Genomic DNA, 24714 nt, shown 5'->3' on the forward strand with positions numbered 1-24714 from the left:
AGCCTTTGCCTCGTCCCCGATCACTTTCTAATAGACCTGGCAATGCCAGACTCGAATACACGAATTTGTGAGAGACACGACATGATACGAATACATCTTGAAAATTGTGATAAAACTTAATTCTTATCGTATAATCGTACCGTGTCAAATTAATGGCTGACACGTTTTTCATGACATGAATACACAAATTGATAGCCTGCCATGTCTACTTTCAAATCATATGAATCTACCTCTTTGTATTTGTCTTTGTCTTTGTGTTTTTCTTTGTCCCTTCCTATTGGTTGGGAAGGTGGTATAACTCGAACGGGTTCATCATCGTTGAAGTTGATCCCAACACGAGCATCCAATGTAGTGTTGTCGGATTCGGATGTTCTTGAGCATTTTGAATCACTATCGATATGTTCGTCAGATGTTTTGCTCTTTTTCCACTTTTGGCTATCTTTCACGACATTCCAAAACTCAGTAAACTTGAAAGCCTTCCTGTTTTCTTGATGGTACACTTTTAGAGTTTTCTTTAAAATCACATCATCACTCTCCATTTTTTCATTGACATTTCATGTTGTTATACAAACCATTAGACAACATGACTCTATTGTTTGTCTTCCCCCATTTGGAATAGACTTGGTCTTTTGAATGATACTATGTTCGCTTCATTCTTTGTGTGACCTTTTTGTAACTCGCCTCCAAAAACGGTCATGTTTTTTTATTTTTATTTTTATTTTATTTATTTATTTATTTTTTTATCTTTTACAGCCTTCGCATCTTTGGAAACATCGATCCATGCTTACACCAATGCTTACACTTCTTCGGGTTCCCATGTTTTGCCTGCCGCCTTCTCTTTTCTTTTATTTTGTGCTTTGGTGGGTTGGGTTTTTTGAACAATTTCAGGTTCGAAATCGGAATCGAGTGCTTGAGTTTCTTAAACAAATTCAAGTTGAGATAAAAAATCAAATGGATTAAAGTCAGTGTCGAGTACGATTTGTCCGTTTGTGGTTATGGGTATTGTTGCGGATAATACGGTAACATATTGTCATAGTGATAAACAGGGGTGAATAAATCGGTTGATCATAAGAAGGTCTTGGGGTGTTTCTAGTGGGTGTTTTTTGGTTGTTTGAGTTGTTGGAAGAAAATATCTTGAGATTTTTTAGAGAAAGGTATAGAAAGATAGAAAAACTTATTCGGGTGTGGTAAATTAAGGGTTGTGAGGTTTTATTTATAGGTACAAAAGGAAAAAAAATTATATTTTAAATTTTTTACCGTTCAAACATTGGGAGATGAAAAACGAAGAGAGAGAGAGAGAGAGAGAGAGAGAGAGAGAGAGAGAGAGAGAGTATGGCCAAACCGCATTGAAAACCGCAAGGTGGAGGTAGTGTTCCCATGGTCCACCATGGCGAACCGTGTCCACACCATGAAGCCTAAGCAACCAAGTCCAAGTTCGACTTAGAAAATTAAAATTGTCAACCGTCATATATCTTGTTCCTTTGCTAGACAAGTCAGCATTACCTACCCATAAACCAATATATAATAACCGGAAAAAAGAAATTGTGTAACATGGATATGGGACAAAAACTGATATATCATGAACATGAGGCAGTCTCAGTCTCATATAATCCAATGAATGGGTGTGGATAACTGATTTCCAGGCGGAGTGTGATCCACCCTTTTAGGCGGGAAAAGAATTAGTCCCATTTGACTTATAGTCATTTTGACCTAATCCAATCTGTGCAAATCACATTTCCAAAATGGATCAGTTGTTCTATAAACTTCAGTTACTACGTACCAAAAGCTACCTTACACTCTCAATTCAACAAATTTCCAAATCGACATCTCACAATACCTTCTACTTTCTTTCAACTCCATATATTGTGGATATGCACAAGGAAAAAAAAATGTAGCTGTCGCTCAATCTTAAAAGTGATCATCTCCACTTGTTAGGCCATGAACTCAATTGAAAATTTTAAGCACTTGGATTTCGAAACATAAATCATGAAAGTCTAGAACCAAGTGTGAAGTGTGTTGTGTAAAATATGATAAATTAAACAATCAACACATATAGATGGTACTCAACATTTTCTAAAAACAAAATTAACAAAATCAAGTACCTTGCGTGAGTAGTTGAATTAATAGCATTCCATACTTCATGTTTTGGTTCACAACTGATCTGACAAATACATGAGTTTAATTACCATAAATTCTTGACTAAAACTCATCCATGTATATAGACTCCAGATGTTCCTTCATGCGCTGAACCTCATCAACAGATGCAGCTTTGTTTTGCTCGATCCATTTGGTCGTGTCAACAATGGCATCCTCCATTTTCCTCAACCTCCTCCTACCTCTCCCTCTCCTCATACTTTTTATCTTATCATCCATCTTGTATATGTAATCCATCAATGCATTCAATGCATCGACTTTCTTTTCATATTCTTTGTCCTCCTGTTTATACTTCTTAGCATCTTCTATCAACCTCTCAATTTGTTCAGTTGAGAGTCTTCCATTTTCTTTGGTAATTGTGAGTTTCTCTTTCGATATCTTGTCATTGACTGTTAGGATGCCATTGACATCTATTTCGAAGGACAACTCAGGTTTTGCATCTCCTTTTGGAGATGGTGGTATTCCTGAAATTTTGAACTTCCCCAACAAATGGTTATCTGTAGATCTTGCTCTTTCATCTTGATATACCTTGATATGGGCGCTGGATTGATCATCCTTAGTAGTAGAAAATTTTTTGGATTTTTTCGTAGGTATTAAAGTGTTCCGTGGGATCACAACATTAAATACTTCTCCTTTTACTTGTACACCAAGGGACAAAGGAGCGACATCCAATAACATCAAATCTAGACAACTCTTATGATTGTTACCACTTAACTTTGCAGCCATAACGGCTGCACCATATGCAACTGCCTCATCAGGGTTCAAGCTCTTGCATAGCTTCTTCCTTCCAAAAAATTCCTGCAACATACATTGTACCTTTGGTATTCTAGTTGACCCACCAACAAGAATCACATTGTTTACATCAGATTTCTCCATCTTTGCATCGCTTAAACAGGCCTCCACAGTTAACTTGAATGCACTTATTGAAGGAATCCATGTTCAGCTCTTCAAATTTAGCTCGAGTGAACTGCATAGAGAAATCAATACCCTCATGCAACCAATCTAAATCTATTGAAGTCTGAGTAATGCATGAGAGAATCGTTTTTGCTTTCTCACAGGCACATCTCAATCTCCTCAATGCTCGATAGTTCCCTGTCATATCCTTATTCCATCTCCTTGTAAATTCCCTAACACAATGATCCACCATGCAGTTATCAAAATCCTCACCTCCCAAATGAGTGTCACCTGCAATGGATATCACCTCAATCGTACCCTCTTCTGCAATGGTCAACACAGAGACATCAAAAGTGCCACCACCCAAATCAAAGACAAGCACATTGATCTTCCCAGTAATATCAGACTTATTTTTTACACCATAAGCAATTGCTGCTGCTGTAGGCTCGTTGATGATGCGGATGACATTAAGTCCTGCAATGGCTCCAGCATCTTTTGTTGCTTGGCGTTGTGAATCATTAAAGTAAGCTGGGACTGTTATCACAGCATCTTTTACAACTTTTCCAAGGTATGACTCAGCAGTTTCTTTCATCTTCCCAAGAATCATCGATGAAATTTCTTCAGCCAAAAATTCCTTCTCTTCACCTTTGTAGGTGACAACAATCTTTGGTGTGTCGGAAGGCCCTTCTATGACCTTAAAATGCCACAACTTCATGTCTTCCTGCACTTTGGAATCACTGAATTGTCTTCCAATCAATCTCTTTGCATCTGTACATCTACATTTAGTTAATTAAGCCAATATATGTGAAATTCTGAAAATCAACTATACCAATAAAGATTTTGATTCTTTAATTAAAGTAGCTATAGAAGTATATTTCTTACTTGATATTTAAATGACATATAAGTAATATGCAGCAGAATATATATACAAACAAATTAAAGATTAAGTAGCTAGGTATCCAAGTTTCCAACGGAATATAAGCTAAACCTTAATTTTGATTATAGCAAAATAACGTAATCGAGACTTGCCACCATTCTCAAAGAAAAGCAGTCATGGTGTATTAAGTTTGATGTTTAGTTAGTTTTTCATCAGACTCAAGCACACTGATACCAAAAAATCTTACAACCTTAAAACCCCAAAATGGAGAGATCGGTGTAACATTGCTTTAAACATTAGTGCATAACCATTAGGATCCAATAATTCGGTAGATTTGAATCTAGTTCACTTTGCGTAAGTTTTATTCAGGATCAATTTTCTGAAGATCTAACACTGCTTTTGAAATCCAGTGTCCAGTTTCTTACTGTTGCTTCTGCGGTTCTGCTGGATATGGAAGTTGCTTATGCTTAATCATAATAAGAATAACCACATGCATGCATTCAATAACAATTAAAAAAATGTTTACCAAATATAGTGTTAGCCGGGTTCAAGGCCGCTTGGTAATTGGCGCCATCGCCGATGAGGCGTTCCGAATCACAGAAAGCAACACAAGACGGTGTGATTCTGTTGCCTTGATCATTGGGAATGATTTCAACGCGTTCATGCTTCCAAACGGCGACACATGAGTAGGTTGTTCCGAGGTCTATTCCGATCGCCGGTGTGTTGTTTTCTCTGTCGTCCATTATAATCAAAATTCAAAATAAAGTAATTGTGTGATTTCACTTTTCACGTAACTTATATGTGATAATTGCATGGGTTATCTAACTAACTTATATATATTAAAGGCAATTGATATTTTATAAAACTGTACTATACTGTGTTTAAGAGATACACATGTTAAACTATATCTGTAACTAAAATAGACTTATATTATCCCAAAATGTATTTTATCCCTACAAGGATTAAAACTCAATAATGATAAATTACCCAAATAGCCCCTTGATTATAAAGCACTTAAGCACTTAGACTGTGCTGTGCTTGGCGTGCTACAGTTAACTTATAAGCGAGTTTATTTTTTGAGCTTTTTTAAAGTTGTCATGTTTGACAAACCAATAAGTAGCTTATAAGGTAGCTTTTTAAAAAGCTATTTATACAAGCTTTTTATGAGTTTTTTTAAATTTTTTCATATATACCTCTTAATTAATTATAGAAATGCATTCTTTTAAATGTCCTATTTTAGTCATTTTATATTTTTCAGCTAGTTTTTCATCTAGTTTTACCAAACAACAATTTTTATCAACTAGTTTTTCATTTATCAACTAGCTTTTTATTTAACATCTAGATTTTCAGCTATTAGCTAAATTTTCGGCTACTACGTCAAACATAGCCTTAAGCTTTTAGTTCCAATTGTTTTGAAAATATAGAGTACAAACAGCCACACACAACATAAAATTATTCAATGCATGAATCGTTATTGTATGATCAAGGTGAACAAGAATACTAATTAAAATGATGAGAGAGGAAACAGAAGAACAGCCAAGGATGTTCAGCAGGAGACTAGAGACTGAGATTATCCCAAAATATATTTTATCCCTTTAAGAATTAAAACTCAATAATGATAAATTACCCAAATAGCACCTTGATTATAAAGCACTTAAGCTTTTAAATCCAATTGTTTTGAAAATTAAAAGTACAAATAGTCACACACAACATAAAATTATTCAATGCATGAATCGTTATGGTATGATCTTGGTGAAGAAGAATACTAATTAAAATGATGAGAGACGAAAGAGAAGCACATGCCAGGATGTTCATTAGGAGACTGATGCTCCATCAACAAAAGAAATCGAAGTTCTTAAATACACCTTCAATAAAAAATGTTGAGTTTTATGTAAAAGTCAAACAAAATTCACCTTGATTTGAGTAAGAAACTTAAGTCTTATTTCATTCTAAATTGTACATTATTCTGGTGATATGTTTAGTGACTTTTTTTTTGTCTAGAGGGTTTTAATGATTTCTTGCACTAATAATGAAGTTGGATTTTTTACAGAATTTCCAATGAAAATAATCTTTTCAAAAGAAAATGATGAATACCAACCAAACATACCAAAAAAACCAGCTTAGGCTGCAAGGAGTGAGGGTTGCCACCCTCGCTAGCAAGCACCAAACAGCCACCCTGGCTTGCGCCAAGGGGCTTGCCAAGCAAACCACACCATGGTTAGAGAGAGAGAGAGAGAGAGAGAGAGAGAGAGAGAGAGAGAGAGAGAGAGAGAAAAGGGGTGTTGTGATTGGTTGATGTGTGTTTATTTATTTATTTTTTAATTTTTTCCCCAAAATCAAACTTATTAAATTGACATACTACCATTGCCCAACTTTTTTCGCTAGACATGATAAGCTTATGTGGTTTTAAAAAGAAAAAACTAAAAAAGTCTATGTAAGAATGTGCTAAGAGTGTTACCGCCTTAGCGACACACCAAACAAGCGACAAAATATAACTATTGGAAATATCGAACAAAATACTTATTGATTTTTTTAAAACGTAATTCAGTTGGAAATAGTTTGTCTTTCATAATTATAATTATTATTATATTGCTATTATTAAAATATATATTATTACTATTATACAAAATTGTAAAATTGGTCCATGTGGTTTGCAATTTTTCTTTGATTAGGTCTACAAACAATCCAACTTGTAGATTATGTCCCTATTGACGACTTTCATTGTGGTTTTGGTCCAGCCACTTAACACCCGTTAGATAAGGTCTGTTAACCTCTTTACATGCCTTTCATGTGAGGGTATTTCAATCATTTCAAGTGTAACGAAGTCTCATCACCCCTTACCCACATAATGTTTTAGTAGTACCTATGTTTCTAATCATAGTCCATATGTTTTCCTTTCCTTCTTCAATCACATTCATTCACCCCAGAAAACCCTAAAACAAAGTAAGATCATAGTTCAATGAAAATGGTGTGGAAGATTCGTCCATTAGGTTAAAACTACAACCTCACAAACAAATATGGTAAGTTCATATATATCCATAAAGTACTTGAAAACCCTTTTAATCGACTATAAATATCAAAGGTACTAACTTATATTTAATGGTTTTTTTGTTTTATGTTGAAGGTTTTATTATGTTTTCCATAGAATTTCATCATGTTTGGAGGTTCACTAAGTTTCCAAACATTAAATATCTTGACGGCGAGTTTCAGTTCACCGATTTCATTGATATTGATAGGTTGTTTGTGCATGAGATGTACTTAATAATATTTGAACTAGGTTACAAAGTCCCTACATTATATACTTCCATTTTAAAATACAATGTAAAATAATGAACTTTAGACTAAGGGCTTTAGGGATGATGATGATGCCCTCAATCTTAAAAAATATATGGGAGACAACAAGGTCATAAGGGTGTACACCGAGCACAGGTCTAAAAATTAAGTTACTTATTTATGTATACCAAAACATCTAAAAAGTTAATTATTGAGGAAGCAGTCAACGAGGAGGTTAGAAACCATGAAACAAATAACATACCAAACCAAATAAAATAATATCCAAAATAGAGCAAGCTATTACTGATGGGTTTTATAGGTTAAAAAAACTATGTGCTTGCAGAATTTCACTTAACACTTAAGGGACCATACAACCTAAGGGATCTATGTCATACACTTTGAATGTAACATACTATGAACAACAAAACTAATATGAACCCTAATTGAAACCCTAATATAGTCAAAAGACAAGAATTAGGGTTATATACCTTTGATTTGTTGTAGTAAGCAAATCACTTTAATCCTTCCTTTGAAGAGCTTGGAAAGTTAGCACTAAAAGGATGATGCATCTAATAGCTCACTCCCAAACCCTATAATTAAAAGAAAATTGAAAAGAGGGGAGGAGAAGTAAATTTCATTCCCAAGCCTTATGGGAATAGCATGAACAAAAATTCCATGTCTTGTGGTCCTATTTATAGTGTAGATGAGTTGTAGAAAAAAGCCAGATTTGAATTGATTAAATAATAGATTTAATCATAATTCAAACTCTTTCCTTATATGTAATCAGGAGGCTTATACAACCCCTAGAATCCTTGCAAAAATCACCCTCCTCTATATAGTTTCTATAATTTTCCTTCCTTTCTCAATTATGAACAATTACAATTCAACCCTTAAACCTTTAATTGATTCCAATTAATCTAGAATTAATTCCAGATTAGTTCTTATTAATAATTAATCAATTCTAATTGATTTCACATTTGTTTATCAATCATATATAAATTAACAGATCAGTTAGTTAACTATTAATCTCAAATTAATTTATTAATCACATAACAAATCAACAAATCAACTTTCCATTTCCAATTAATATATTAATCACGTAATATATTAAAAAAAATCATAGAATTTATTAATCATATAATAAACTAATAAATTTATCTTCTCTTTACAAATGTCATTCTAATCAAGTTCTAGTTATGAGGGTAACCCAAAAAAGACTTTGCCTCTAATTACAAGAATATGTCAATTTAGTTATGAGCTTAGACGCCTTAAGCCAACAGTTTCCCACTTGGATAAGTCTATAACTATAATTGCAAGTATAAGCTTGAAATAAATAGAAAAGTATGATTTCCAAAGCCACTGTCGAACTCCGACTCAAATCAAATGTTGGCCCTAAGATAAGTGATCAGTTATTCCTTCGTTCTACAAGATATCGTATTAACAGAGTCATGGATTAAATTATCAAACTCATGTTCATTTATTCTTTTTCCTTATTTCCCGATTTGTGATAGAATTTAAACTACACAATTGAACACATCAATTCAATGCGGACTAGGCCTAGTTCATATAGATCAACTCAAATCACCGAAGATCCTACACATATCGCTTTTCCTATTAAGGAAAAAGGAATGAATAATTTTTTACTATATAACTGTAACCTTTACTCACCAAATCATACATGACACTACATTTTATATCATGTTACTCATGCATTTTCGCAATACCAATGCACAACTGACTTATAAATTACAATTTATGTATCTTCGTTTGAAGAATAGAAGATATTATCATCTTAGAATTACTCGTGATTAAATCCATGAACTAATATCTAAGTGTGGGTTTATCCAATACTTAAACTCCCTATTTTCAAAGTACTCATGAAAATTGCAACAATTCATATGCAATGTCCAATTCGTATATCTACACATCGATTTATGATAGTCTTAATTTACTACTTCCAAAAGTATGAACGACTATGGAATTTTGAATAATATTTAAAGTACTCAGGGAAGTAAAACATGAAAAGTGAAACACAATAAAAAAAATAATTAACGATTGTAGTATACCCATTAAATATAAATAAATCTCTATTATTTCATCACCATAAAAATTATGAATTTATTCATTGTATACTGTTTCGAGTAATCTACTAACCACTTGAATTAAATAACATCTGTCACGCCATGTTATAAACATGCATACTATACCTCTTGATGGTCCTTCCTTTCTGACCAGATCGAATGGAAATTACTCCAATGATGCTTATTTCATAATTCCAAGTTCTTATCATTATCTAAAATGTAGTGGAATTCCAAATTTATCACTTGGATCTTCCAGATGAGCTCAGTCAGATCCATAGCACATTCCATGTCTCTCAGCTACAGAAGTGCTTAGTGGATGATTCTGCAGTGGTACCGTTGGAGAATATTCAAGTGGACGACTGCCTAAATTATATTGAGAGATCGGTGGCAATTCTTGACCGGAAGACGAAAGCCTTGAGAAACAAGGTTGTTGAGATGGTGAAAGTCCAATAACAGCATCACAAGGGTTCAGAATGGACTTGGGAGCCGGAAGATGAGATGAGGGAGCATTATTCGGAGTTATTTGGAGCAGTGGACTTCAAGGAAGAAGTATGATTCAAGTGGGGGAGAATTGTAATTCTTGAAGTTGGTAAGTTTCACATTTAATCTCTATTTTAAAAAGTTGACAGTTTGGTCCTTTTGGCTAGTACGCGTGTAACGCTTGGTTCCGGTATGAGCTTATTTCTACAAATTGTTTATATTTATGTAACATCCTAAAATTTAAGAGTGGGTTCTTAATTTAATAAAGTAAATAAATAAAAAATGATTTATATAGTTAAATCATCAAGGGATAATCGTATTGTTAGTTGATATGAAGTTTGGAAGTTTAGAAGGGAAGATAATAACACTTTAGAAGTTAAAGGGGCAAAAGTGTCAAATTAGAAAAGTAAGTTGACCAAAAGGGTTAACTTAGTTATTGGAAAGGACTACAAAAGTTATATAATGGATGGGGAAGTGCTTAATATGCTAAAACTTAATTTAAAATCATAAATAATGAAGTTTGGTGGGTTTTGGCCAAAACAAGTAAACTTGAGGGGCTAATTGTGAAAAGTGGGAAATAAGATGAACACTCCCTTCTTTCTCTTCCAGTTACGTATTGGGCATGCTAAAGAGCTTCAAATGACAATTTTCTTCTCCTTTTCATAAAGGGTTCGATCAAAGTGAAGAATGAAACAATCAAACAAAGGAAAGAAGGAATCAAGGCTTGAAAGGTAAAAATGTTCTCATTCTTTAGCTTTGAATTCGAATTTGTGAAGTGGGTCTAAACCCCAATGTCGAAATTAGTATTATTCTTTGATTAGGGCTTGGTTTTTGAACCTCCCTTGAGTTGTTTTGATGACCCCAATCTCAATACAATCACCCCGTTGATGGATTTGATGATTTGGGTGAAAACCCTCATGAACCCTAGAAACCCAAATTGGGTATTTTGCAATTGATGATGAAATTTGATTGTATTCTATGACCTAGATGTTGTTTGATGACATTGAATCCAATTAGAATGCTCAAACACATTGATGATGGTAGAATCATGTATAAGTTAGGGTTGAAATGGTTTTGGGGACAATATGATGAAACTAATGGAGTCCTTTGTAGTTGAGAGATTGATGGGTAAAGGAAGTTCATAATTATGAATGGATACTCTTGGAATGATATGAAATCAAAACATAATGTGATTACTAGATTCCTAGATTGATATATTGGATTATTGGCCATAAGGGCATTTTGGGGAATGTATTGATAACTACATAATGAATCACATCTAAGAAGTGAATGACATTCATTATATGAATTGACACTTTAGAGATGGAATTAGAACATAAACATGAAGGATCTCTTGAGCTATAAATGGTTCTAATGATTGTTTTGACCCAAGGGTAGTTTGGGAACATGGAATGGAATTGAGGATTCCATAGTTGGATGAAGTACTTCCAATGAGATAAATTATGGTTCAATGTACTTAAGGGAAAAAATTATGTTTTACAAAGATGAAATGTTTTTGGTAAAAATATGATAAATGTTTTGGGTCACAAACCCACGTAACTCACAAGACATTATTGTCATACGTATCTATTTTTAATGCCATGTATCTCAGGTTACCTTTAAGGAGAGATGATGATAGATGGAAGTTAGAAGTCAAGTGATAGAGTATGGAGTGGGACTTGTTAAGTTCAATGCTAATTATATTGATGTAATTCTTATTGGCTTGCTATGGTTGTATTGATGCTTAATGGTAGCACCCAATGTTTTAAATTTGTAAATGTTTTTGTGGGACCGATTTTTGTTAAATGTCGGTTAAGACCCGAATGTTTTTGAAACCATTGCATGAAAAAGTTTTGACAAAAAAATTTGGGGTGTTACAATTTCCTTTGGGACTTGGTGATTTGGAAGCTTCAACATGGCGTGTCAAGATGACTTTGGCCGCGAAAATTAATGAACCAACACGGCAAGTCGAGGTGTGTCAACTCGGCGTGTTGGTGGCTGGGAAGGAAACCCTAATTACATTTTCATGTTTTGGAAAATCAAAGGAAGCTTAAAGAAAGAGTATGCTGATTTTGATTGCGAAGATGGATTTCGATCACATGGTTTGATGATCAGAATTTTGAGCTGCTGCATAAGAGTTATGATATATATTGCTTAGGAATAGACAACAAAATGTTTTTCATAGGTATTAGCATTGTAAGGATAAGTTTTTCCGCAAGTTTTAAAATAAAAGAAAATTTTTGTTTTATTTATTTTAAGTATCCTTACATTGGCATTTGTGAAAAAATTGTTGTTTATATGTTTCCATTGATAAGCAATATTGGTAAATGGATTTGATTCTTTCATTTGTGGTAGTATCATAATTTACCAAATAAGGAAAGATTCTCATCACCCAAGGTTCAGTTGGATAGAAACTTGGAATCATGCAACTTGTATTGTATGATGAATGAGAAATTTTCATCTTTGGGAAATTAAGACTAATTCCTTGTTCACATGTATATGTGAGTCAAGTGAATGACTAAAGGATTGGGTACACTTGGTTCTGTGCTGGTCTAGTCCACCACAAAGGTTGATAAGATCATTCGTTATGATTTACTACAGTTTAGTAAATATGGTTATGCTTACAAGTGTAAGAGTAATTCGGAAACATTGGAAAGGTTTCAATGTAAGGCAGAACGAATAAGAAGAATCAAATTAGACAAGAAGATAAAAGCTTCTCAAATCTGAAAAGATGGGAGAGTACTTTAGTATCATGTTTTATGATCATCTTAATGATTGTGAGACCATGTCACAATTCATCCTCTAAGGACATCTTAGTGCATTCTTATGGCTAAGAAGATGATTCATGAATTGTGGAAATGGTTAAATCAAGAAGATGAGTCATACTTCGTTCCAAAGCAAGTCTTAGATTGTAACTTAAGTGGCATAATCTTAAGAAGGTTTAAAATACTTGTCAAATGTAGAGTAAAATGTTTTCTTACTCTTGTACATTTGAAATTGGTAAGTTGTGATGTTTTGGATAAAACAAAGACCAACTAAGGCCAATAGTGTGAAGTGTTTGTCTTGATTAGAATCCACAATATCTCTTAAATATTTAGCAAGAGAGTCTTATATGTCAAGAGGACAGTAGGAGTCTAAAAGATCCTGAAATAGTTTCAAGAACTAATCAAGAGTATTGTTAGTCACTAGCCCATGACTTGAGGTTTGTAACCTATCGTGTTGACATATTCTTGTTTCTATGTCATTCCAGTTAAAGTTGGCTATGCTTGTGAGTTCTATGAGTTCTCAATTGTTTGCATAACAACTTGGAAGCAATGGTAGATCCTTGTGCTGACGAGTGGCAAGAAAATGAGATTGAACAAGTTCAGTCCATTTGAGTTTGGATTTGTCACTAACCTTGTCTTTTGATTATGGTTTTGACAAAGTCACATGGATAGGAACACATACACCATAAAATCTAAGTGTCATAAGGTTTCTCTTCGATTCATGAAAATGATGGTGAGGAAACGCTTTCACTAAGAAGATTTTAAGTAGATAGCAGTTATGATATTTGCATTCTCATATAGTTAGTGGAGCGTGTGTGGTTAACCGGCACACTAACTAGTGAGAATTGCAAAAGGTCTAGACAAACATGTGATCTATCTAAGGAAAGGTGTATGATTTTGATAAAGTCTTATCAAAGCATCTCGTATCAGAAATCTGAACTTTGGTAAGAAAGTCAATAAAGTATTGATTTCAAGAAGTCCAGCTGATTTCTGGATACATGTCAGAGCTAGCGGGAGCATAAGTGTTATACTAATAATCACCATGTTAGTGGGAGCATGATTATTATGTTAAGTTTTTCAAGTTAGCAATGTTAATTATAGAAAACAAAAGTTTCAATTCACTTTGAAAAGTTGTTTTCCTATAATTAAGGGAGAGGATTTTATACTTCATTCCAATTCTACAAGCTTAGATTGAGATTTTAATTAACTTTAGTCAAGGATATATATGAATGTTATGTTGGAATGGTTCAACATAAGGAAATTCTATATATGTTGCGTTCTCAAAATTCGATTATGATTACGACATACCTCTTCATAGTTCGAATTGTGATAACATGGAAAATAAAAATTTTATAGCATGAATCATGTCCCATATGCTTTGGGTATAGGTTTGATTACATGTGATATAATATTTATCCATTCTAAATTTTCCAAATGCCTAGGAAATTAGGAGGGAAAAAAGGAATAGAATTGGATAGGACTAAACTGATTAAGCAATTGTCGAGAACAATCCAAGGTTACCAAAGATTGGTTGCTCAAGGACAGTTGGAAGTATAGTGTGAATTTTAGAAGGACCATATTGACATATTCTGAAAGGATGGAACTCTTAATCATAAATGATAGTCAAGATGGAATGCGGAATTGTTTCCATATGTGGAAGTTATTCTTTGAATCCGTGTAAGATTAGAAAACTTAATGTATAGAAGGATGTTCAAAGGAATGTACTTTGAATTTGAGATTTCATTTCCATGGGATTGCTTTCCATTGGAGTACTCTGTAATGTCTGTTGCCAAGTCTTTGTGACTTTGTGCATAGTCATTACAAGGGGATCATTGCATATAAGTTTAGAATCTAACAGATTATAGTAAATGGAAAGAGTTTTGTATTCTTACATTTACAATAAGGATTGGAATTGTGAAATAAATATCATTGAAATATTGTTAATTGATCTATTTCACAAAGAGAAGACCATATGTAAACATAGTGTGCATACTTGGAGTATGACATAGCTATTGTTTGGATGAACATAATATGCATGCTTGGTGCATAGCATGACTATTGTTTCAATTCAAGTATTAAGTTGATAAATTCAAACAATAAATAATGAGTAATCAATATGGTGCTTAGATAAAAGGGTTTTTCATTACACTCAAGAGTTTGGGACCATATAGGATTAAGTATTATTCTTGTGTTTCACTTTGCATGTTTTCACTTCCAGAATAACTAGGTCATTCTTCCCGGATGACTAAGTTATTCAAACTCTCCACAGTCAGTCATACTTTGGAAGTAGGTATTGATTTAATACTGTCATGAACTTGGCTTGTATGATTTGTCTAATGTGCATTAGACATAGCAATGGTTGCTGCAACATTCATGAGTACTCTTAAGGCCTGAGTATTGGATTCAACCCACGCTCATTTGGATTCACTTCATGTATCTTATCATGAGTGAATCGTGAGACGATAATATCTTATATTCTTCAAACCTAGAGATATGAGTTGTTGACTATGAGTTGGTTATACATTGATTGCACGAAAACGCATTGGTAACTCGATGTTATAAAACGTGCCTTTGTGTATGATTCAACAAGTAGTCAATACAAGCATATGAGTCAAAGTTTTTCCATTCCTTTTACCTTCGGGATAAAAGCGATATATGTGGGCCCCTCGATGATTTAGTGATGGAAACCCTAAGTGCTTGGCCAAGCCTGGACTGATTTGATTTGTTCAATTAGTCGGTCGTCATAAATCGGAAATCGGGAAACAACAAATGGAAAGAGAGAATGATTAATCCATGTATCAGTCCATATGATATCTAGAATGGAGGAATATATGATCATTTATCTAATGGGCACGTCATTGATTTGTTCAGAGTTCGGCAACAGCTTTTAAGAGCTACGATTGTTGGTCAGGTTGTGAAGTTATACTTGCAATAATAGTTATTAGACTTATCCAAGTGGGAGATTGTTGGATTAGTGTCTAAGTCTATAACTATAAGTGGTATATATTTGACCCGACTCGGCATGGTCCATTTGGGTTACATGGCATCGAAACATTTGGGTAGACCTTTTAATGAGAAGAAGATATTTGTGACATATTAATATATTATAAGTTCTAATATATTAATATGAAATCATTTTATTTAATTAGTATTGATCAAGAATTAATTTGGAATTAATTTAGTGATCAAAAGAGACTAATTAAATATATGGGGAGGGTTTGTGTAAATCATTGATTCTTATATATGTGAGCTTATGTTGGGTTTAACCCATGTAGTGGCCCATGGATACTCCATGGAGGTTAAAACCCATGGAGCATAAGGAATGGGCACTACTAGAAAAACAGCCTTTTACGACGCTCATTGCGTGTCGTAAAAGGCTCAGACGACGCGCAAATGCGCGTCAAGGAAGGCCCTGTCATAAAGAGAGACGACGCTCATTTACGACGCTCATTTACGACGCACAATTACGACGCGCTTTTACGACACCCAATGCGTATCAAGAAAGGCCCTGTCATAAAGGAAGACGACACGCATTCGCGTGTCATAACCTTACGACGTGCGTGTTAATGACACACAATGCGTATCATTAAAACCCCTGTCAAGAAAGGTCATGTCATAAATGAAGATGACACACATTTTTGCGTATCGTAAATTTAAATGTTTAAAAAGAATATATTTATATATTTATTAGTTTTTAAATTAAATTTGCATTTACTGTCTCATAATAGAAATAAAATATCATATAAAAAAATACAATCCATTGCATAAAATTTAATGTCATACAATTCTATTTCTTACAATATATAAATTTGCATTTATCTAATCTACTATGTGTTTCATACTAACAATTGAAATGAAGAATGCAACACTTGCATTTACAGCATCTTATCTCTTTCTGCTTGAGCTTTCTTTTCCTCTTCTAACTCCAAAGCTATTCGATTTCATCAACCCTGTAAACACAACACAAAATCACTTGTCATTTTCATTCTACTTTTAAAATTAATTCTTATTAGGACATTCTACTTTTAAACCTACCTATCTAGCAAATTTTTCAAAGAATATAACTTATAATTTTTTTTATGGAAAGTACATTGCTATTTTTTGAATACAAGATGTTACAAATCAAGAAACTTACATGGACTGTTGACCACCATGAACCTACAAGACAGGAGACATCAAAAAATCAAAATTAAATTTTGACTTTTTTTCTTTCAGTAACGATTAACATTTAACAAAAAAACAAAAGGCCAACCCACTCCCTGGAAACAAGAAAAAAATAAAAAAAAACATCAACCAACATTTTACTTATATTTGAGAGGTTTTCATATTGATTTATTTATTTGTTAATAAATAGTTTAGATACTACACCTATGGTATGGATTTAGTATTCAAGGGAGGATTTACTATCAAGGAAAATGTCAAGGGTAAATTGTTCATTTCAATATTGGATGTACCGATACCTTTCTACGGGTGATTGCTAGCCACTCTTCATCATATTCAATCTCATATGGACCGAGACCCGATTCAACTTCAATAATCTGTTGAAATCAGAATTGGAAAATAAAAATCTTTTAAAAAAGTCAACGAATAGTCAACAAGCAAGAAACTTAGTGACTTGACCTCCATCTAGATGTTGAACTAACGTAGCAAATTTGCAATGTAAATGAGCAGAAAACCCTAGAAAGAATTTTAGTATAATGTTACAATAAACAAAATAAAGAAAGTAAATTGCTATTTTGAACATGTGAAGCATTATAACAACCTGCTCTGTGACAATTCCTTTGACCTGTCTACCAAGAATTGCACGTGACTTGATGCCTCTTTCAGATTGTGGTGCTTTGTCATTAGCAGCCTCCTGACCCAAATAAAAATTATATAAAAAAAATGGAAGCAGAAAAGATGAAATCAACGAGTGAGGTTTTATTATGTTATAAAAAAATGGAAGTCAGAAAAAACTGTAAGCATGGTGACATATTTAACATAAAATGTTAATTTAGTGACTTAATAGGCAATGAAAATAATTTTTTAGCCAAATTAATGAAAATGAGACATTTGGTTGCTATACTACCAGTCAAGTAATCCAAGATAAAAAGAGTTAACATCAATTTCACCTAGCAGCCTTTGCAACCAGGTGAAATTGGTCATTAAACATTCCTAGAGAATAGAAGTAGCTTTCTCAATTGCTTAGAGCGTGACCCTGATTCACCTTTTGGTACGTGTGAAAAAAGAGTTCTAATTTCAAACTTTCATGAGAATATGAAGTTAGAAGATTATGAAATCACACAAACACATTACAAGAGAAAAACATAAGAAAAATACATACATTGATTGACCATTGTCTGTAATTGTAGAAGTATAAAATTTATGATGCTTGCAAATCCCTAACACGTGCTATTAGTTCCCTGACTTGATTTTTTAAACATTCTGGATTACAAAAGAAATCCATAAATACCTGCCTTTGAAGTGCCATTTCTTGAGAGCGATGCTTCACAATCTGTCCCATAAATACATATAACATATATCACATCATTTAATAATTTAATATGCATCCAAACACTAAAAGGTAAGGTGTTGTTTCTTTTTCATTTACTGAATTAATCATTTATGGTGAATATTTCTTTTTTACCTCATTCTTCTTGCAGTGTTCGAGTGTTACTTCTTCCACTACAGCTGACAGCCTGGCATTCACCTTTTCCATCTCATCCAACTCTTTCATCAAAGTCTAAATCCATTTTCATAATATCAAGTTTGAACAATAACACACTATGATTATTAACAAATATTTATTAAAAAAATAAGAAGAAGAAGCTTTGATAAATGAATTGCATACCCGTGGTGTCAAAATCGGTTGTGCAGTGGTGGAAGATGCAAATAGTAACTGTTGCAAACTTTGGATAAGAGTGCACCTATAATAATAGATATAATAAAGACAAACAAAAACATGAATCAGAATCACATTGACAAAAACAAATGTGTATTATTGAATATGAATATAGACTTGGAAAGTTTATCGAGTGTAACACAGATAACTTACAGCTCATTAATGCATCTGCTTCTATCTTCACGAAGGGCATTGTCTAAGTCGGATTGCAGGGCCATGAGATCAGATTGGAGGCTGGAAATCTGCTGCACTAGTCATGGTGCTGATACATATGTCGACAAACCACCTTGAACATCTAATAAATAAATAAAAAGGTAATAAAGTTTAGAATTTCTGTATTTGACAATTTTATTTATTTTATTTATAAACAAAAAAGGAGTGTAATTTACTTGAAAGGGAACAATGGATTGCACCTGAAGTGGATTGCAGGTTTGAGGTACATCAAAGCCTTGAAACTGTGAGATTGGATTATTATAGCAGTTTACTCATTTTTCAAGGAGTTGAAGTTCTTCCACTCAGCTTAATACATCATCAGCCTTCACATGAACACCAAAAAAATCCAACAATGGCCCCAAATTTGATTAAACATCAAAACAAATCATTTTTAAAGTTAACCACAATCCCATTTCTATTCATGTATTTGATAAGAAACTCTAATGGAATATAATAGATCAATTTAAGAAAGTAAGTTAACCTTAGGGTCCATAGTTCCTCCTTTAACTGCTTCTCTGCAACCATCTAATGAAACATCAAAAAGCTCAACCTGTGCATCTACTGGAGCAGCTTCAACAGACCCACCAACCTCTGCAGCTATCAACCTCATTTGGCTATCGTTTCCAAACTTTTTCACCTATTAATATATTAATTACCCATCTTGATTCACTTCAAAGGAATTAAATTAAATATGTAAATTAGAGAGAGACAGAGAGAGAGAGAGAGAGAGAGAGAGAGAAACTGCACGTGTAGCATCTCTCTTTGGTAAGGTCCCATATGACCAACCTCTGACTTGAGCAAAACCACAATAAGTAGAATAATCAGCAGCAACAACCTACCAAATCAAATGAGAAATATTATTATTGTTATCACATGATATAACCCTAGAAAAAAGAGAAATTTTATGATATTCTTGCCTTAAATGCACTCAGTAATTCATGTCCTGCCTCGTCTTAAGCACCTTTATGTTCAAATTTCTCTGCTCTTTCAAGAATCTCATCAATATCCATGCTTAGAAGCCGCTTTTTGCTTTCTTCCTCATTTTTATCTTCTTTAAACAGTTCCTCAGCCCCAAATCTCAAAATAGTTGATAACTCATTCTGGAGCCATAACAAAATGAATTAGGTGACTCCTTAAAATTCATTCATATATATATATATATATATATATATATATATATATATATATATATATTTAACTACTAAAAGCATATATATACTTGTGATCAATACCTTGTCAAATGCACTCCCTTTTGTTGCTTCTTTCTTCTCCAGTCTTCCCTCTGCATTTAGTTTCTGAATAACCAAATGGTCAAGTACCTGAAAAAAAACAAATCCAAACATGAGAAAAAGAAGCATATTTGTAGAGCACACATAGAGCTACAAAGCAAAAGTGGCGATAACATTTTTTGTTTAAAAACTTGAAAGTCCATGTTTGAGATTTCTCCTCAACAAAATATCGTTGGTTTAATGTTTATTAAGTTTTTTTCTCACACGTTAAACGTCATCAAATCCAGAATCACCATTTCCATTCCGAACTCCGTTTTGCATTCCCTTTTTTTAAAGGATTTCTACTTTCTTTTACCCTTGGATCCATCCATGAGCCTTTTTCCCTGGAACCGAAAGCGGATAAAATAGTGTGAAAGTGAGAATCAATATTTTTTGTTATACTTTTTCAAGAAAGATAATTTGTGTGTATATGGGGACAAGATGATACTTTTGAATTAATACTTTTTCAAGAAAGATACTTTTTGTTATACTGTTTCAAGAAAGATAATTTGTGTTTATATGAAGACAATGTGGGAAACAAGATAGATACCTTTGGAACTAGATTCTTGCAGTGACCATATTTGTTGAAAACAACAGGATACATGTAATTCCAAACCTATTGAGACGGTTTAAAGATAAGAAAACTTAACAACAAAAATCCACAAAGCAAACGCACCCATATTAAAAGAAATCATATCCATCAAAAACAAAGATTAAAAGGAAGAAAGTATTCTTACAACATAGAAAGTACCAAGCAAGAAAATAAAGAAGATAGAAAGACCAGGGGCCTTTTTCTCATTTGGGATTTAAACAATTTATTTTCTTTTTATAATAATCACAACAAATGAGGGTAGCTTACAGGCCAACATATACTACAAGGATAGCAGCGATTTTAAACATCTTTGGAGAGAGAATTCCTTTGATATAATGTGTAAGAGCCATCACATGAATGATAAGCCCCGACATTTCTGTTATTTATCTGGCCAGGGGTAGAATGGTCTTTTTTAGGTATTATAGTTGTTATTGGCTGCTTTCTTATGTTGGGAGTACTAACTTTGTCCTAGGTTTGTTTTCAGGGGTAGAATGGTCTTTTTTAGGTATTATAGTTGTTATTGTCCTAGGTTTGTTCCCGGTCCAAACTCGATTGAAAGAAGATGAGGCAACGATTAATCTAATTTTGACTTTTTATTTAACTTGTGGTTCGAGATCAGGGGCCAAAGCCCAAGTTCGAGATCAGGCGGCGATTAATCTAATTTTGACTTTAATACGAAACATGGCACATTCGATCAAAAGTAATACCAGTTGTATACGAAAAATGCTTACCTTTTTCTTCGAACGGAGGGTCAATTGACTTTCAATCTTCGGTATTAGGGCTTATCGATTGTAAGAGGAAGAAGACAGACATACACTCGCTCATACAACAATCAGGGGAATGGTATGGAGAATACCCAGGAAAAGACGCAAGGCTTCAGTGAATTTACCAGTGGTGGTGGCTTTGTAGCCATCTTTGAGTTTTTCTTCTAACTGAAAGAAATTGAACACGAGTGCAGGTGGGGTCCGGACGTTAGGGCTTGCTGACTCACTCCAACCACGCTCAATAGCCAAAGAGAACAATGGAACGAAGAGAAAGCACGCAGGAAAGTATGACTCCCCATGTGAAGATCAAGAAACAGTGATTTCAATGGTGTGAAGTTTTTTATGCAAAGCTGGCGACTGAGCAACTGCATAGCAGTGTCGACGTTTCCGGCCGCCGCACGTTCAGCCGCAAGAGATGATTACTGAACCCTAGCACGCCGAAGGGAGGTGGCGATGCCTTAGGGTTTGTAGAGAGAAGGGAGATCTAGAGGAAAAAGTAAAGAAAAAGTGAAGAAGAATAAGTAAGGAAAAAGTGAAGAAGCGGGCACTTCAAAATTTTAGAATCGCATAGGATTTCATTTTCCGCCTTTAAAAACGCGCGTTTGATAAAAAAAATATAAAGCGACATTTCTAGAGGACACGCATTTAAAACAAGTGCCCTCCGTGTTTGTATTTTTTTTCTTTGTTGGACACTAATTTGAAGGCACGCAAAAATGCGTGACCTCTATCCCTCAAATTTTGGAAGGCTGACATTATTTTTAAGGTCACATGAAAATACGTATCGTAAATCAGCGAGTGTCATTGTTTGCGCGTCATTAAAGGGTATTTTTCTTGTAGTGGGGTATCCCATGTGGTGATTTCTCGTGCTTCTAAGTTCTGTGTTGAAGTGTTCTGTTCTTGTTCCACAGTTCGTTGGTCGTTTATAGTTTTAGGGGTGTATACGTCATTTTCACATGTGGTTTCATTGGTTGGTTGCATATCGGTTTGATTCTCAACATGTGCTTCAGCATGTTTTGTAGTCCTGTCTTCCTCATGTTCTCTGATTTCATCGCCACCTGGGACTCCCATTTCACCAGTGTCATCAACATGATCTGCCACCTCAGCACCATTACCGTCTCCATTACTATTCTTCTCTTTGTTCAAATCAGCTTCCACTGATTCAACATCATTGCCACTTCCATCACCTTCCTGAGCTGGAACTTCTTTATTTAATACCCCCCGCCACGTCATCAACAGTCTCATGCTGACATGGCGGAATTTCTACTTCTACTACACTTGACGGCAGCACCGTTGCATCACTTATTTGTTTTTTCGAGGTATGCGAACCTGTTAACTCAATGTCATCACCTATGCCGAAACTACCCCTTTCTTTGGATTGATCCTGAACCCTACCATCATCCAATTCCAAGGGCGTTTCAGCCATTTTATCACCCGGATTCCCAACAGAAACAGATGTTTCAGGTTTAGCTGTCACGTCAGCATCCACGTTAGCAGCAAGGAGTGTTGACTTGAGCTCTTTGAGGTGAATATCTTTATCACTTTCATGTTCTTCAATTTTTTTCGCAAATTCTTTGTCTAATAATCTTAACTTCTCTGATCTTATTGAAGGGTTCTTATACAAATGATGAATAATAGCTTTATCCACTTTGTACTCATTTTCCAAATATGCCCTTCTGTTATCCCATTCCCTATTAAACTCCTCCATCTCTTCACTTAGCTTTTCGGTAGATTCCAAATTTTCTGCAACTGATACTTCAACATTTTGATTCTGTTGGCTTTCAGTTGATATTTTCTGCTCGGTTGACTTTGACTCTGTGCAGATAGCTTGAGGTGGTGATTTCAAATCTTTTATTTCAACATGTTTCTCTTCTGTCTCTGTTTGCTTTAAGAAATCCTCTTTAGCTTCTTCAAGCTTCAAGTGAACAAAATTCACCTGTTCTTCCTTACAATCAAAATTTAATTGCTTTTTTGCAAGGTCAAAAGACTCCCTTCTATCAATTTTATGTTTTGCTAGTGAGGCCCCAATCCAACACTGAAACGATGAATGACTTCATTAAAATTAAATACATTAATAATGTGAAAAATTAGGGCTTTAAAAAAAGTTCATACCAGTGATATCATGAAGACCTGTAGAGTAGAAGTATCTTCCCTACTGACATTATAATTCTTGAGAGCAAAATCAAGAAATCCATCCACTTTGTTCTTGACATCCTCTTGTATTTTTATTTTTTAAGTCAAGAAAATATAATTAAAAATGTTACATTTGTATTATTGTCAAAAAGTAACATACCAGAAACTTTACGATTTTACAAAGCGCATGCACAGTGGGATGTAGAAGCTTAGGAGATGACTGAGACTCATTATTGATACCTGAAACAAGATCTGAATTATTTATTATAAAAATTAATGCACGTAAATAAATTAAAATTTTGTTAATTTACCTTCATATGCCCCTCCAGTCCCCCATTCTACAGGCCTTGAAGCAGGAGACTTCTTACGCTTCTTTACAGCATCACCAACAGGGGCAATTGTGTCCGATGTTTCACCATAATATTGTGTTCTTTTCCTTTGTCTTGAAGTTGACACATGTACAAATTTCTATTGAGGGTATTTTCCCTCCAATAAATTTCTCCAAAAAACATGTGGTTGTTCTCCATCAAGCAACTGATTTTTAATCTCACCACAAGGCATATTTCTATTCCCATAATACCCATAGTTTTGAACTTTAGTGATCATTGACTTTTCTTCATCTTTACTTTTACCTTTGCTGGAAATTATATACAAAAACTCCTCCATTACATCCTTTAACAAGTTTCCTTCAGATGAAATACCCTTTCCAGATTCACTATGAAACTTCTCCAAGTTTTTAAACAACTCTTTCGCAACCCACATTAACAAAGCGTCACAAGTCAACCTACTCAACTTACTATCAACAGCAACATTTTGTTGAGCAAGTTTTAAGATCTTTTCTTCCAATGTGTTCTTGGAATACAAACGAAAAATCATTATCTTTTTTTGTTGTGAATCGGAATCGATTGATAATTTTCGAATATCGTTTGCTGGATTAAAATCACTATAGAATATGATTACAATGTGAACTGATGATAATTTGATGCTTGGTTGACTGGAGCGTTCTAGTAAAAAGATGAATTTATTTGGATTATTGTTGAAGCTATTAAAAGAAATCTTTATTTGACTCAACCATTCGTCATTCTTATGTAACCTAAGAAGATGGAGTGTATATAAACTGGGAAAATTATACAATCAGAAGATTCAGCAACAAAAAGCATACCTCATCAACCTTCACGATGATCTTATCAACATTTTGCCATAATTCCTCCGCAACAGCAGGTTCACCTTTGGTTCGAACTTCCGAAATGGGTGCATCCACTGTTTCCATTTATTCTTGAGACTAGGATCCACGATTGAAAGACTTTTGGAATAGTAGATATATTTTCCGACGCAAACAAAG

The 24714-nt window shown here is 34.0% G+C and overlaps 1 pseudogene; it reads right to left on the minus strand.

Moving 5' to 3' along the window:
- Positions 1-2199: 2199 nt before the first annotated feature.
- Positions 2200-4638, minus strand: LOC145075604 (heat shock cognate 70 kDa protein-like; annotated as a pseudogene).
- Positions 4639-24714: the final 20076 nt, after the last annotated feature.

The sequence above is a fragment of the Lactuca serriola genome, chromosome 9, assembly GCF_051521515.1.
Source record: "Lactuca serriola cultivar US96UC23 chromosome 9, Lser_US96UC23_V15, whole genome shotgun sequence".
NCBI lineage: Eukaryota > Viridiplantae > Streptophyta > Magnoliopsida > Asterales > Asteraceae > Lactuca > Lactuca serriola.